The sequence below is a fragment of the Papio anubis genome, chromosome X (genome assembly GCF_008728515.1).
Source record: "Papio anubis isolate 15944 chromosome X, Panubis1.0, whole genome shotgun sequence".
NCBI classification, from domain to species: domain Eukaryota; kingdom Metazoa; phylum Chordata; class Mammalia; order Primates; family Cercopithecidae; genus Papio; species Papio anubis.
In genome coordinates, this window is record NC_044996.1 from 46,931,662 (window position 1) to 46,945,002 (window position 13,341).

Below are 13,341 nucleotides of genomic sequence, written 5' to 3' on the forward strand. Positions count from 1 at the left end.
TGGCAAGAGTAGATTTCTCCTTGCCTGTTCAACTCTCCCCTTCTGCAAGAGTCGTTTGGGGCCAGGAATGAGGCCCTGTGTACAGCAGCCCCATGCAGAGTTCCCAGCTTTCTCCTACTTCAGTCCAGCATTTGTGTCTTCCCACCATTTGCTCATAATGTCTTCCCTCTGAAAATCTGCTAGGAGTGTGCCACTTTTCCCGATGTCCCAGTCTCTTGGTGGCCAATGTTCCTCCTTGCTGTGTCTAGTCAACCATTTTGGAGAGACTCAGAGAGATAAGGTTTCTGTAGTTCTCTAACATGGCATCCCTATACAAATTCTGCTGAGCAGCATCGAGGCATTGCCACTCCTCCAGAGAGAATTCTATGGCCACATCCCTGAACGTCTACAGTCCCTGCAGGTCACAGGGTCACAGAGGCTAGGCCTCTAGGAGCAGAAGACACAGAGTAGTGAAGATGAGACCTGGAGCTCTGGCTGCAGTGAGAAACCTATATATATTCTTAATGTAGTACTGAAGCTGGCAGTGTTTGAAATCAAATGCTTCACAAAATGCCATGCACATGGTAAATATTCAAATGCAGGAATTGCTGTTACTACTTCTACTACTGCTGCTCCTACTGCTACTCCTACTACTACTCCTGCTACTACTACTACTAGAGCTAGAAACTGCTGGAGGCAAGGTTGAACTCATGTCTCCTGACTGAGCTCAGTTCTCTTTGTTTCCATTGCTGCTTTGCATATAATAAGAACACAATTAACAGTGGACAGTGGAATATTTGATTCCACTTTCTTTTCCTCCTTCTGCATCCTCTTTTGGAGTCATGTGGCCAGGGGAGGGCATAGGGGATTTTAGTGAGCAAAAGACAGGACTGGTTTTTCCCCCTGAGCAGACATACATGTGTGCAGCACCAGAAGTCTAGTGTTGGAAGCTACCTTTGACATCATTTCCTCTGCAAATAATTTCTACAGCACCATTAGGAGGTTCACCCAGCTCTGCCTGTCTACACCCTTCTTCAAAAAGCTGCCAGTCCCAGCACTGTTTAGCCCAGTAGTGAGAACTTTCTTCTGATGCCTTTTGGTACTTTTGCCTTATTCTCCCTGACGAAAAGACAGTTTTTCTAGCAGGGACAGGGAGCATTCCAGCTCTGACAATCCTCTTTCTCTCTTGTTTTATATGAGGGATCTGGCAGCCAAAGCAATCACCCAAATTTCCATGCTTATCACTTTTCACTCTGTTCCTTTTGGCTTTGGTTTTGGGTATTGGCTTTGAAAATATCATTTTGCCATTAATGCTGGGGTTAATGAGTAACTAAGAGTAGCTAGTTTTACAATACAGAATATGTTATAGAGATGAAAAGGTTTTTCTTTCTGAGACATGCAAATGGCTTCTTGGACATGCTTTATAAGTACGTTTTTTTTTTTTTTCTTTTTGGGAACTTTCAACATCTCTATCAGCAAGTCAAGAGTTCCAAATCACTATGAGGTCTGAACTGCTAGCTCCAGGATCCAAGGCTTAAGTGTAACCATCTGATCATTGGCTTCCTACCTGTCTCAGCAACTTTTACAGAAAGAGAACTATGGTTACAATACGGAGACTGGATAAAGTGTGAAAGAAATGAAGATGAGAAGGAGGAGATAGAAGACAATGTGGCCTGTTTGGAGCTGATGCAGTAGTTCAGGCCTTGGACTTGATGCAGTGGCAGCAGGAATGGAAAGAAGGGAGTTTTAAGGTATTTAGAAAGTAATATTCACAGGGCATCATGACTCATTAAATGTGGGCAATAAGAATGAAGAAAACCCCTAACACAATGCCTAGATTTTTGGCATGAAGGTTTCAGCAGACAGTGATATGATTGCCTGAAAATGTGGAACAAAGGAGAAGGAGAAGGCTTGAGGGTATGATGAGTTTACTTTTGGAAACTTTGAGATTGAGATATGTGTGGACCATCCTGGTGGATATATCTAATAGGCAGCTGGATAAATGTCTAGGAACACAGGAGAGCAATCTGAGTTAGAGATATGTAGTTTTGTGAGGTAGAAGTTGAGTTTCTGGGAGTGGATTATATCACCCAGTAAGAGGATAGAGGTCTAACGAAGGAGCCCTGTCCTGACTCCATGGATCTCTTCACTCTGACCACTCATGTCCATGGTTGTTGGTGATTTCACAACTGACCCCCTTACTCCATTGCCTTGTACTCTTCCAAGTTCAGAGCATGTAACACTGTATCTTTCTGGCTTCCTCACTAGCAATTTAGAATTAATGCACATGGATATTAAGAGTAATAGTGTTAAATGCCTTGCAACTTAAAATGACTCTTTAGATGATAACGATGATAAGATAAATCTAAAATGTAGACAGTTACATCTTTATCTTCTTCTTGTTCAAAAGTACTTCTGTGGCTTCAATGCATTGCACAAATGCATGGATTTCAACATGTGATCTTGCACATGGCTCCACAAACTCCCACCCTTCCTTCCCAACAAAACACATATTGTGAAAATTGTTCTCTTTTTTCTTTCAGTCGAAGAAAGTATGAATCTTCTCTCATCTCATCTCTTATAGATTTTATCTTAAGAAAAAGCCAAATTAAAGAAAAACACAATCCAAAATTCTAATCTACAGATAATAGTGTATGCCAAGGGAATACTAGTTTTACCTAAGGATTCCTCCTTCTTCAAAAGGCTGCCTCTGATTAAAATAAAAAGTGCTTCAATTTCCATGAATTTAATTTACTCGCAGCAATTTCATAATTTTGCTATTACATCTAATTGAGAGGCCATGGCATTATTTCCGTGCCCCAGCAAGCCACTTCTCCTACTCCCTGCCCACATGAGATGAATCATCAGTTTTTCAAGGGAAAGAGACATCCACCACCCAGCCACTGGTGAATGCATCATCAAAATTTGCTATTGTTTTTAAAATCAAGGTAGTAGATTATTATGTTTCTCTGGCTAGGAGTATTTCATTCAACAAAGTTCCCCTAATGGTTCTCTTACCTCATCTCTTTTTCTTTTTCCATTGCAAATGACAATTCTTTATGGAGACAAATGTTTTCTACCAGCCTACAAAATATATTCATGTCATACTTCAAAACAGGTGGAAGTTTTCTGTATATAAAATATGTTTGAGATAAAAGCCAAATTCCCTATAATCATCAAAATTTTGCATACTTCTCTTTATTATTATTGTTATTATTATTATTATTATTATACTTTAAGTTCTAGGGCACAATACCTCATCTCTTATAGAGTACCTTTCTTCTAAAATGTCACCATTCCTCTATCTGGTTCTCTTGGTACTTAAGCTTCATGCTACAATTCACTGTGCATCACCTAACAACTCTGAAGGCAAAGTAATCACCTACCATTTGTCCCAACAAAATGCTACTCTGTATAAAATGTCATTAATTAATTCTGACTTTGCATTCAACCTGTATTGGGGGTCATTGCAGATAACCCACATAGAAACACTTTCTTTTCTCTTGTGAGCATTTTTGCAGTTTTGGCCATGCTTTCCCTTGAGGCCTGCTCCAGAACCCAAACTCAGATCCTGGGGTGTTTGGGATTCAACCTCACAGGCACCTCAATGATAGAGATCTTGCATGGCTTTCCCTCCCTTGAGGCATACTCCAGGACTCAAACTCAGATCCTGGGGTGTTTGGGATTCAACCTCACAGACACATCAATGATAGAGATCTTGCATGGCTTCCAGCACATGATCTATTCACTGAATTTTCCAAAGCAGAAGCTAGAATTGCAAATGGGAAACACTCTCTTCGTTGGAAAGTGGCTGGAACCACTTTCAAAGTTATTGGATGATGTGAAAACATGTCAAAATCCTCTCTGAGATCTACTTCCCCAATGTTTCTGGATTCCAGTAGGAGATAAAAGGTAATATGGAAAGGAAAGCCAAAGGAAAAGTTGTAAGCCTTATCCACACCCTCAAGCTGAGCTTCATCATGGTCTTCTTAGTGAACTCGATTTGCTTTAAAGGTAAAGCCCTAAGTGTCAATTTTAAGATCAATGTTAAGATCAATGAAAATAGAAGAGGAAGCTCTGGATCTCTTCTCACTGGACGAAACAGGTATCCTCAGACCACAATGACATGCTCCCCTGGCCATTGCTGCACATTATATGGGCGTCTCTCATGGGGAGGTATGGGTCACACAGCTCTGTGAGTTATTCTAGGAAATTTCAATGGAGAGGGTACTTTCAGAGAGATGGGTGATAATGGCATGAATATCCTTCTCACGTCTCTCTAGAGCATAAGATTTTCCAAATAATTTGGTGAGGTGGGAAAAGCCTGCATTTGGCAGGTGTCAGATTTGGGTTTAGACTCCACTGTGACCTTTACTTTTTGTGCACTCTGAGGCAAATTACATAAATTCTATCATGTTTTGTTAGTCTTCTCAAGCTGTCATAAAAATATCATTGACTGAGTGGCTTAAACAATAGAAATTAATTTCTCACAGTTCTGTAGGCAAGGTACCAGCTCATTTAGCTTCCAGTGAGGGCTCTCTGCCTTGATTGCTCATGGCTGCCTTTTTGCTGTGTCCTCACATGGCCTTTGCTTGGCACCTTACATGTGGAGAGAAAAATCTCGGTCTCTTCTCCTCTTCTAATAAGGACCCCAATCCTATCAGATTAGAACTCTGCCTTTATTGTTTAATTTAATCTTTAAACTATCTTCTAAAAGCCCTCTTTCCAAATACAGTCATATTGGAGGTTGGAGCTTCAACATATAAAGCTTGGGGAAATATAATTCAGTCCGTAATACATGTGCTATGCACAATAGTTTTAATTTTGATGTAGTCCACTTTATTTTTCTGTTCCCTGCACTTTTGATGTCATATCCAATAAATCATTAACAAATTTAATGCCGTGAAGATTTATTATTATGTTTTCTTCTAAGAGTTTGGTGGTTCTAGCTCTTACATTTAGGATTCTGATCCAATTTCAATTGATTTTTTTAGTGTGGAATAAGGTATTGGTCCACCTTAATTCCTTTGCTTTTGGATATCCATTGTTTTGTAATATCATTTGTTGAAAAGTGTGTTCTTTCTCCATTGAATGTCTTGGCATATCTGTTGAAAATCATTTACCATGTATTTGAGGGTTTATTTCTGGGCTTTCTGTCCTATTTTATTGTTCTAATATGTCTGTCCTTATGTCAGTACCATATTTTTTTGATTATGGTAGCTTTGGAGTATGTGTCAAAATTAGAAAATGTGAAACCTTGAACTTTGTTCCTTTTCAAGATTGTTTTGAATATTTGGGGGCTTTGAAATTCCGTATGAATTTTAAGATAAATTTCTGTATTTCTGCAAAAAGTATTGTTAGGATTTGGTAAGGATCTGTAGATTGATTTGTGTAGTGTGTACATCTTAACAATATTGTCTTCATATCTATGAACAAGGGATGTCTTTCCATTTATTTGTGTCTTTGTTAATTTTTCAGCAACACTTCATAGTTTCCAATGTATAAATATTTCTCCTTCTTAGTTCTATCGTATTTTACTTTTTATGATGCTATTGTAAATACAATTATTTTCCTAATTTCCTTTTCAGATTGTTAGTGTCATTTATTCACATAATATCTTGTATATTTTTTTCTGTATTCTAATAAGACTCTATTCTAAATGTTGTATCCGTGTTCCACTTGCTCAAATAGGAATCGCCTGGTTAGTCTGTATTTTTGTCTGTACTGTTACTGAAGTTTGTTACCTCCCTATCTGCATATCCTCTGACAACTACATTTTGCCTGTATATGCCATCCCCTCCATCCACCAAACTAGATTTTGTCTCAGAAAATATGTATTCAAAGCCACAGTATTATAATTTGGTACATAAAAGAGCATAAGTATTAATGACATAGTGGCTGAAATTCTAGCCATAAGGTGAAACCTTTAGCAGAAGTGTGAAAGTGCTGTTGCAGATACTGTACTTTTCATTTGTAATAAATATATGCTATTTAAAAATATGTGTCCCATAACCATTTAAAATTTTTTCTCATCAGACCCACTTGCATGAAGGTTTGCTTACTCTAGGTCTAGTTCACACTTTGGTTTTATAGATAAAAAATCGGAATCCCAGAGAGGAAAAGTAACTTGTGACTCAGAAAATTAATTGATAACGTTGAGTTTGGTTTCACTGATGTTATATTACAATTCTGGCTTTGCTACTTACTCTGTTTTGTGACATTGGGGCAGATGCTTAAAACTTGCATAACTTATTTTCCTCATTTGTCAAATGGGAGTGTAATAATATTCATGTCATCAGGTTTTTGTAAACACTCACTGCAGCAAAGCATTTAATGTGCTTATCATAGAGCCTGACACTTGATAAGAGCCCTGTTAATGTAAGTTGTTTCAATCATGTTGATCAACATCAGACAGTGGGGCTGGTGTAAATTTCATTTGGAGGTTGGTGAAATGAAAGAAGATTTTTTCTTATTCAAATTCATGCATCCTTTGAATTTTACTCTTAGACCTTTTTAAAGGGTTTGTAGAGCCTAGGTTAAAATCTCCACCTTAGGAAAGTACCTTTATATCTAAATACACACATAGAGGAGAGCTTCCCACTGACCAAAAGTATTTATGACAGATGATTAGGTGAGCAGACATAAACTTCTGTCTTCTTTAAGAATCTGATTTATTGCTGGGCCCATTTACTAAGCAGCCTAACCTTACTCCAAGTAATACAGAAATTGGTAGCAGTAGTAGAGATGTTTCAGATTAGATTCTTCTGAAAGCAGATTCTGAAACAGTATTTATTGTACTGGATGTTTATGTGGGAGTGCTCTTGGGATAGATACCTGTGGGGGAAAAAAAGGAAAAAAGCAGAATTGGGCAGGGGCAGAAGTCAAGGTGAAATGCAGGCCCAAACAGCAACAGTCTCTTGGATGACTGTATGAAGAGATCTGTAGTAAAAATGGCCCGAGTTGTCTTGCATCGGGTCAAAATGTCTGGGCCTCCACACACACACACCTTGATCACTCACTGTATCACAGCGAGATGTCTCCTGCAACTGAGGCTGTCTTTGATGGGCTAAAAGCTGAAGACTGCCTGCTGACAAGACTCCCGACATCTCAGACAATACATCCCTTCTTGGAGGGAATCTGTATGGGGCACCTCCATGTCCAGCGCTGTTCAACCCTTTTGCTGATCAAATTTACTTCTTCGTATAAGTCTGGGAAATACCTCCTCCAGGGTTCTGGTGTATCTTTCTTTGGCCGGGGGAACAGAGAAAGAAAATTTGTGGAATGTACTACAGCTTTTGCTGCATCCTAGCCCCACCCCCTAGCCATTGCAAGAACCCCAAGCCAATCTCCTTCACCTGTTCTCTCAAGCTATTTTTGGACCAGTTTGGCAGGCCAGCCCTGCTCTAGAAAGCCTCATTATGTAAGTAACCATCTTAGTGTGTATGTGATGTCATCTAGTTTTGTTGTCTGAATCAAATTTTGGGTGAGGTCCATCCAATGTCTGCAGGAAGTCCAAAACAGATGGTAACTCCTCTTCTTGCCTCTTATGCCCTGAATGCAAAGATCATGAAGTTTCCAGGCAGCTTCCATAATTTATAGTTGAATGTGATTCTTTCTGACTTTCATGGCAGAAGTGTTTGCCCTTTGGGGATCCTAACCCACAACTCCACTGTTCCCAGACAGACAGGAAATGAAAAGTCCTCCAGTGGGTCATTGGGAATAATATGATTGGGGCTACTCCTAATTCCACCCATTGTTTCCTTGACCCGTTATTTCATCCTATTTAGGGATACACCACTATATAGAGGTCTCTGATTCAAGTTAGTGCAGTCATCCCTTGGTATCCATGGAAGATTGATTCCACAACCAACTGCAGATACCGAAATCCATGGATGGTCCAGTCCTTTATATAAAATGGCATAGTATTTGCATAAAACCTATATACATCCTTCTGTATACTTTTTTTTTTTTTTTTTTTTTGAGACAGGGTCTCGCACTGTCACTGAGGCTGGAGTGCAGTTGTGTGATACTGGCTCACTGTAACCCCTGCCTCCTGGGTTCAAGTGATTCTCCTGCCTCAGCCTCCCGAGTAGCTGGGATTACAGTTGCCTGCCACCACATCCAGCTAATTTTTTTATTTTTAGTAGAGATGGGGTTTCACCATGTTGGATACTTTAAATCATCTCTAGATTACTTATAATACCTGATACAATAAAATTCTGTGTAAATAGTTGTTATACTGTATTGTTTAGGGAATAATGACAAGAAAAACGTCTGTACATGTTCAGCAAATATGAGTTTTTTTCTGAATATTTTCAATCCATGGCTGGTTGATTCCATGGATGCAAGACTCATGGATATAAAGGGTCAAGTGTATACTGTCTTGGAGGAAGCAACACAGTTTTTAAAGTTTCACCTTTGAACTGGCACTTCAGTAAGCCTGAAACAGGCTTTTCTAATGCTCTTTCATGACAGTAGCTTCCAAGTGCTATTATATGTTTTGTGATTCGTGAATTTCATGGTCATGGGCCCACTTTTGTAGTACTTTTGATGTAAAATAGGTCCCATGTTTTGACACAGTAATGTGTGAGTTCCTATGCTCCAATAGCCTTTGGATAGTAGAACTAGATAAGGCTCTACATGCACAAAAGACAAAAGACATATCTATTCATGTCAGAAAAAAATCACTATTCTCTTCAAGGAATTGTGCCATGTTTTTTTTCATGCCTGCTAACACAACATCCATTCTGCAGCCCATTTATCAAGGAGTAATTTCTACTTTCAAGTCTTATTTCTTATGAAATACATTTAATAAGGCTATAGCTATCATAGATCGTGATTCTACTGATGCACCTGGGCAAGGCAAACTGAATACCTTCTGGAAAGGATTCACCATCCTAGATACCACTAAGAACATTTGTGACTCATGGGAGGAGGCCAAAATATTAACAGTAACAGGAGTTTGGAAGAAGTTGATTCCAGTCATCATGGATGACTTTAAGGGGTTCAAAACTTCAGGAGAGGAAATAATTTCAGATGTAGTGGGAATAGTGAGAGAACTAGAATTAGAAGTGGAGCCTGAAGATGTGAATAAATTGCTGCCATATCATGATAAAACTTGAACAAATGAGGAGTTGCTTCTTATGAATGAGGAAAGAAAGTGGTTTCTTGAGATGGAATCTATTCCTTGTAAAGATGCTGCGAACAGTGTTGAAATGACAACAAAGGATTTAGAATATTACATAAATTTAGTTAATAAAGCAGCAGCAGGGTTTGAGAGGATTGTCTCCAATTTTGAAAGTTCTGCTGTGAGTAAAATGCTATAATATCAAACAGCATTTCATGCTACAGAGAGGTTTTTCATGAAAGGAAGAGACAATCTATACAGTAAACAACTTCATTGTTGTGTTATTTTAAGAAATTGCCACAGCCACTCCAAGCTTTAGCAACCATCACCCTGATCAGTTAGCAGCCATCAACATCAAGACAAAACCTTCTACTGGCAAAAATATTACAACTGGCTGAAGGCTCAGATGATTGTTAACATTTTAAGTGAAATATTTTAAATTAAGGTTTATACTTTTTAAAGATATAATGGTATTGTACACTTAATGGACTACAGTATAGTGTAAACATAATCTTCTTCTTTTTTTTTTTTTTTTTTTTGAGATGGAGTCTCACTCTGATGCTCAGGCTGGAGTGCAATAGCACAGTCTTGGCTCACTGTAACCTCCACCTCTTGGGTTCAAGCGATTCTCCTCTTTCAGCCTCCCGAGTAGCTGGGATTACAGGTGCCTACCACCATGCCAGGATAATTTTTGTATTTTTAGTAGAGATGAAGTTTTGCCACGTTGGCCAGGCTGGTCTTGAACTCCTGACCTCAGGTGATCCATCTGCCTCGGCCTCCCAAAGTGCTGGAATTACAGGTGTGAGCCACCACGCCCAGTCATAAACATAACTTGTATATGCACTGGGAACCGCCCAAAATAATGTGATTTGCTTTATCACAATATTTGCTTTATTTTGGTGGTCTGGAACTGAACCACAATATCTCTGAGGTATGTCCATGTTCAAAATCATTGACTATATTGAAAATCCAGTAAATCTACAGATACATTAATAGAATTAAAATGAGAGTTTGGTAAAATTGTTAGATACAAATAAACATACAAAAACTAATACTGTTCTTACACCATACATTAATTTACAATAGCAGTAAATATATAAAGTACCTAAAACAGATGTCAAGACATTTATGGAGGGAATTTAAAAATTGAGATAATTAAAATAAACCTAAAATAAATAGCGATACACCATGTTTTTTGGATTAGAAGATTGATATTATAATGTGTTATTTCTCTCCAAATCCATCCATAAATGTAGTGTAATTTCAATCAAACTCCCAGTAGGAATTCTTATAGAGCAAATAAAATGACTCTAAAATCCACATAGATAAAATAAAAATGCATGGGTAGGCAAGAAAATTTGGGAAAAAAAGCAAGGTAAAAGATAGGAACTTATGATAAAGTTATAGAAATTAGAGAAGTGGCATGTTAGTATACATATGCATCAGTGTAGTCAAGTAGAAACCTCAGAAACAGACCAACCATAAATGGGAATTTGGTATTTGACAGGTGGAATAACAAATACAAGGAGAAATGATGATTGCATCAGTACTGGAGGTGGCACAATACACTTAACATATGGAAAAAATACAAGAACCCTACATTTTGCAATACTAAATAAATTTCAGATGGAGTAAAGATTAAAGTGTAAAAACCTTGAAAGCATTAAAAACATAGGATATTATATACTACAGCGAATGGCCAGGATTCTTGAAATAATAACAGAGTTAAACACATACAGGAATATGTTAGAAAATCTGACCTCAAGAATAAAGCCTTATGGTTGAAAAAGTAAATCTTGAGCAAAGTGAAAATAAAATAATAGATAAGAATAAGTTATTTGCAATAAGTATACCAGATACAATGACATAATAAATGCTTGCAAAGTTATAAAACAATGACATACAATCCATAAAGGGGGCAAAATTTTAAAAAAATTAATTCTCAGATAAAGAGAAAAGATTGTCCAGTAAACCTTTGTATGAAAAATGCTGTTCCAGTACCTATCACAGCTTTATAAAAGCCAAATCCCTTGAGGTGGGGTCTGTGCACTTTTTTTTTTTTTTTTTTTTTTTGCTATTCTTATCTTAAAGTTTTGATTTTTTTAATTGAAGTAAAACACACATATTAAAAGCACAAAAATCATAAAGATTTAGCTCAATAAATTTCAATGAAGTGAACATACTGATGTAACCAGCACCAAGAGGATATTATCTACACCGTTGAAGCCACATTTATGCCCCTTTTCTGTTATAACCGCCTCCCCCAAATAAACCATTATCTTTACTCCTAACACTACAAATTAGCTTTATCTGTGATGTTTTAAAACTTATTTAAATATAAATAGAATCATATAATTTATATTCTTTGGTGTCTGACTTTTTTTTCCCAATCAGCACTATGTTTATGATATTCATTTATTTTTTGTATGCAGTTATAGATTGTTCAGTCTCATTGTTGTATGGTATTTTGTTGTATGATAATACCACATTTTATTGATCCATTCTACTGTTGATTGACATTTGGGTAATTTTTAGTTTTGAGCTATTCTGAATAGGGCCTCTCTGTACATTATCGTACAGGTTTTTTGGTGAGTAAGTATATACCTTTCTGTTGTATAGAAAATGAGGAGTGGAATTGCTGGGACATAGGATGTACCTATAATCAGCTTCCAGAGACATCCTTCTGCCTAGGCCAGAATCTTGATTGTCAGGATATTTCCGCATTCACATTGACAGATTTCCCCAGGGAAAGCTGTTGCATGTCATCAAAGTCAATTCTTTTCTGTCTCCAACTCCTGCCCCTTGAATATAGTGAAGTATTCTCAGCATCACTCCACTTGGGGAGTTTTTGTCTGCTAGGTCTTGAGAAAGTATTGGAAATTCCATTCTACTTTCCAGAGGGATTTCAACTTAGCTTTTTAGCCTCCCTCTTTTTTTCAGTTTTGGAATTTAGCAAATGTCTTCAGAGGGGTTGTGGTTATGTGTGTGAGTTCTCTCAAGTTTTCAAATTTGTCACTCTGTTTTCCTGTGGCCACCAAAATCTCATCTGGCTTGTTCATTCCCCATGAGCTACAAGAATTGGCAAAATCTTCATGGAAAAAAGAAATTGCAGCTCCTCAGTACATCTTGGAAAGATTCTACCTTCTTTGGAATTTTTGAGCACCAAAAGTTTTGTGAATATTGTTTGAGCACCAAAATTAAGGAACTATAGCTGCATGCCTAAACATGAATATATCTCAAAAAATGTTACCTGATAAAGGCCAAGTTGAAGAATGAAATAAAGTATGACACTGTTTACATCACTGTAAGCCACACAAAACAACACTAAATAATTAATGGACACATATATATGAAATAAAAGTATAAAAATATAGACTGGGAATATTTATGATAACACTTACTTCCGAGGGAAGAAGAGTGGTAATGGGCTTCAGAAGGAGAATAAATAATTCAACCATGTCTACAATTGTTTGTTTCATTTTTATTTCTTTCTCAGGGAATATGACAAAAAGAAAACATAAACATTTTTTAGAACTGTGCGACTCGGATCTAGGTGCTGTTATGTTATTCTCAGCACTTCCTTGTAGGTTTTTTTTTTTTTTTTTTTGACACAGGGTTTCACTCTGTCACCCAGGCTGGCATGCAATGGCATGAACACAGCTCACTGCAGCCTTGACCTCCTGGGCTCAAGTGATCCTCTTGCCTTAGCCTCATAAGTAGCTGGGACTACGGGCGTGTGCCACCACTCCTGGCTAATTTTAAAATTTTTTTTTGTAGAGATGCTGTTTCACTGTGTTTCCCAAACTAGTCTCAAACTCCTGGGCTCAAGCGATCCTCCTGCCTAAGCCTCCCAAAGTGCTATGATTACAGAAATGAACCACTGTGTCTAGCTCCTTTATAGGTTTTGAAATTTTAAAATGTCACAAAAGAAAACTCAGTTCAAATATAACCTCTCTGGTGAAGCATTCCCTGATTCCCTCAAGCAGATTTATCAGTTCTCTTCTCCCTATGCCCACAGATTTTTTCTCTCTGACATCCACTGTTGTAGATGTCAGGGAGAAAAATATTAATCACAATCTATTTGAATGATCTATTTGCTCACGTTGCTACCTCCATATGAAAAACTATATAAGGAACCAACTTGTACTCTGGTAAGTAATTAAAAAGTTTAACTACATCAGAGTACCTGGAGGTGGAGTCCAGGCATGAGCATTTTTTAAGAACTTCAGGTGACT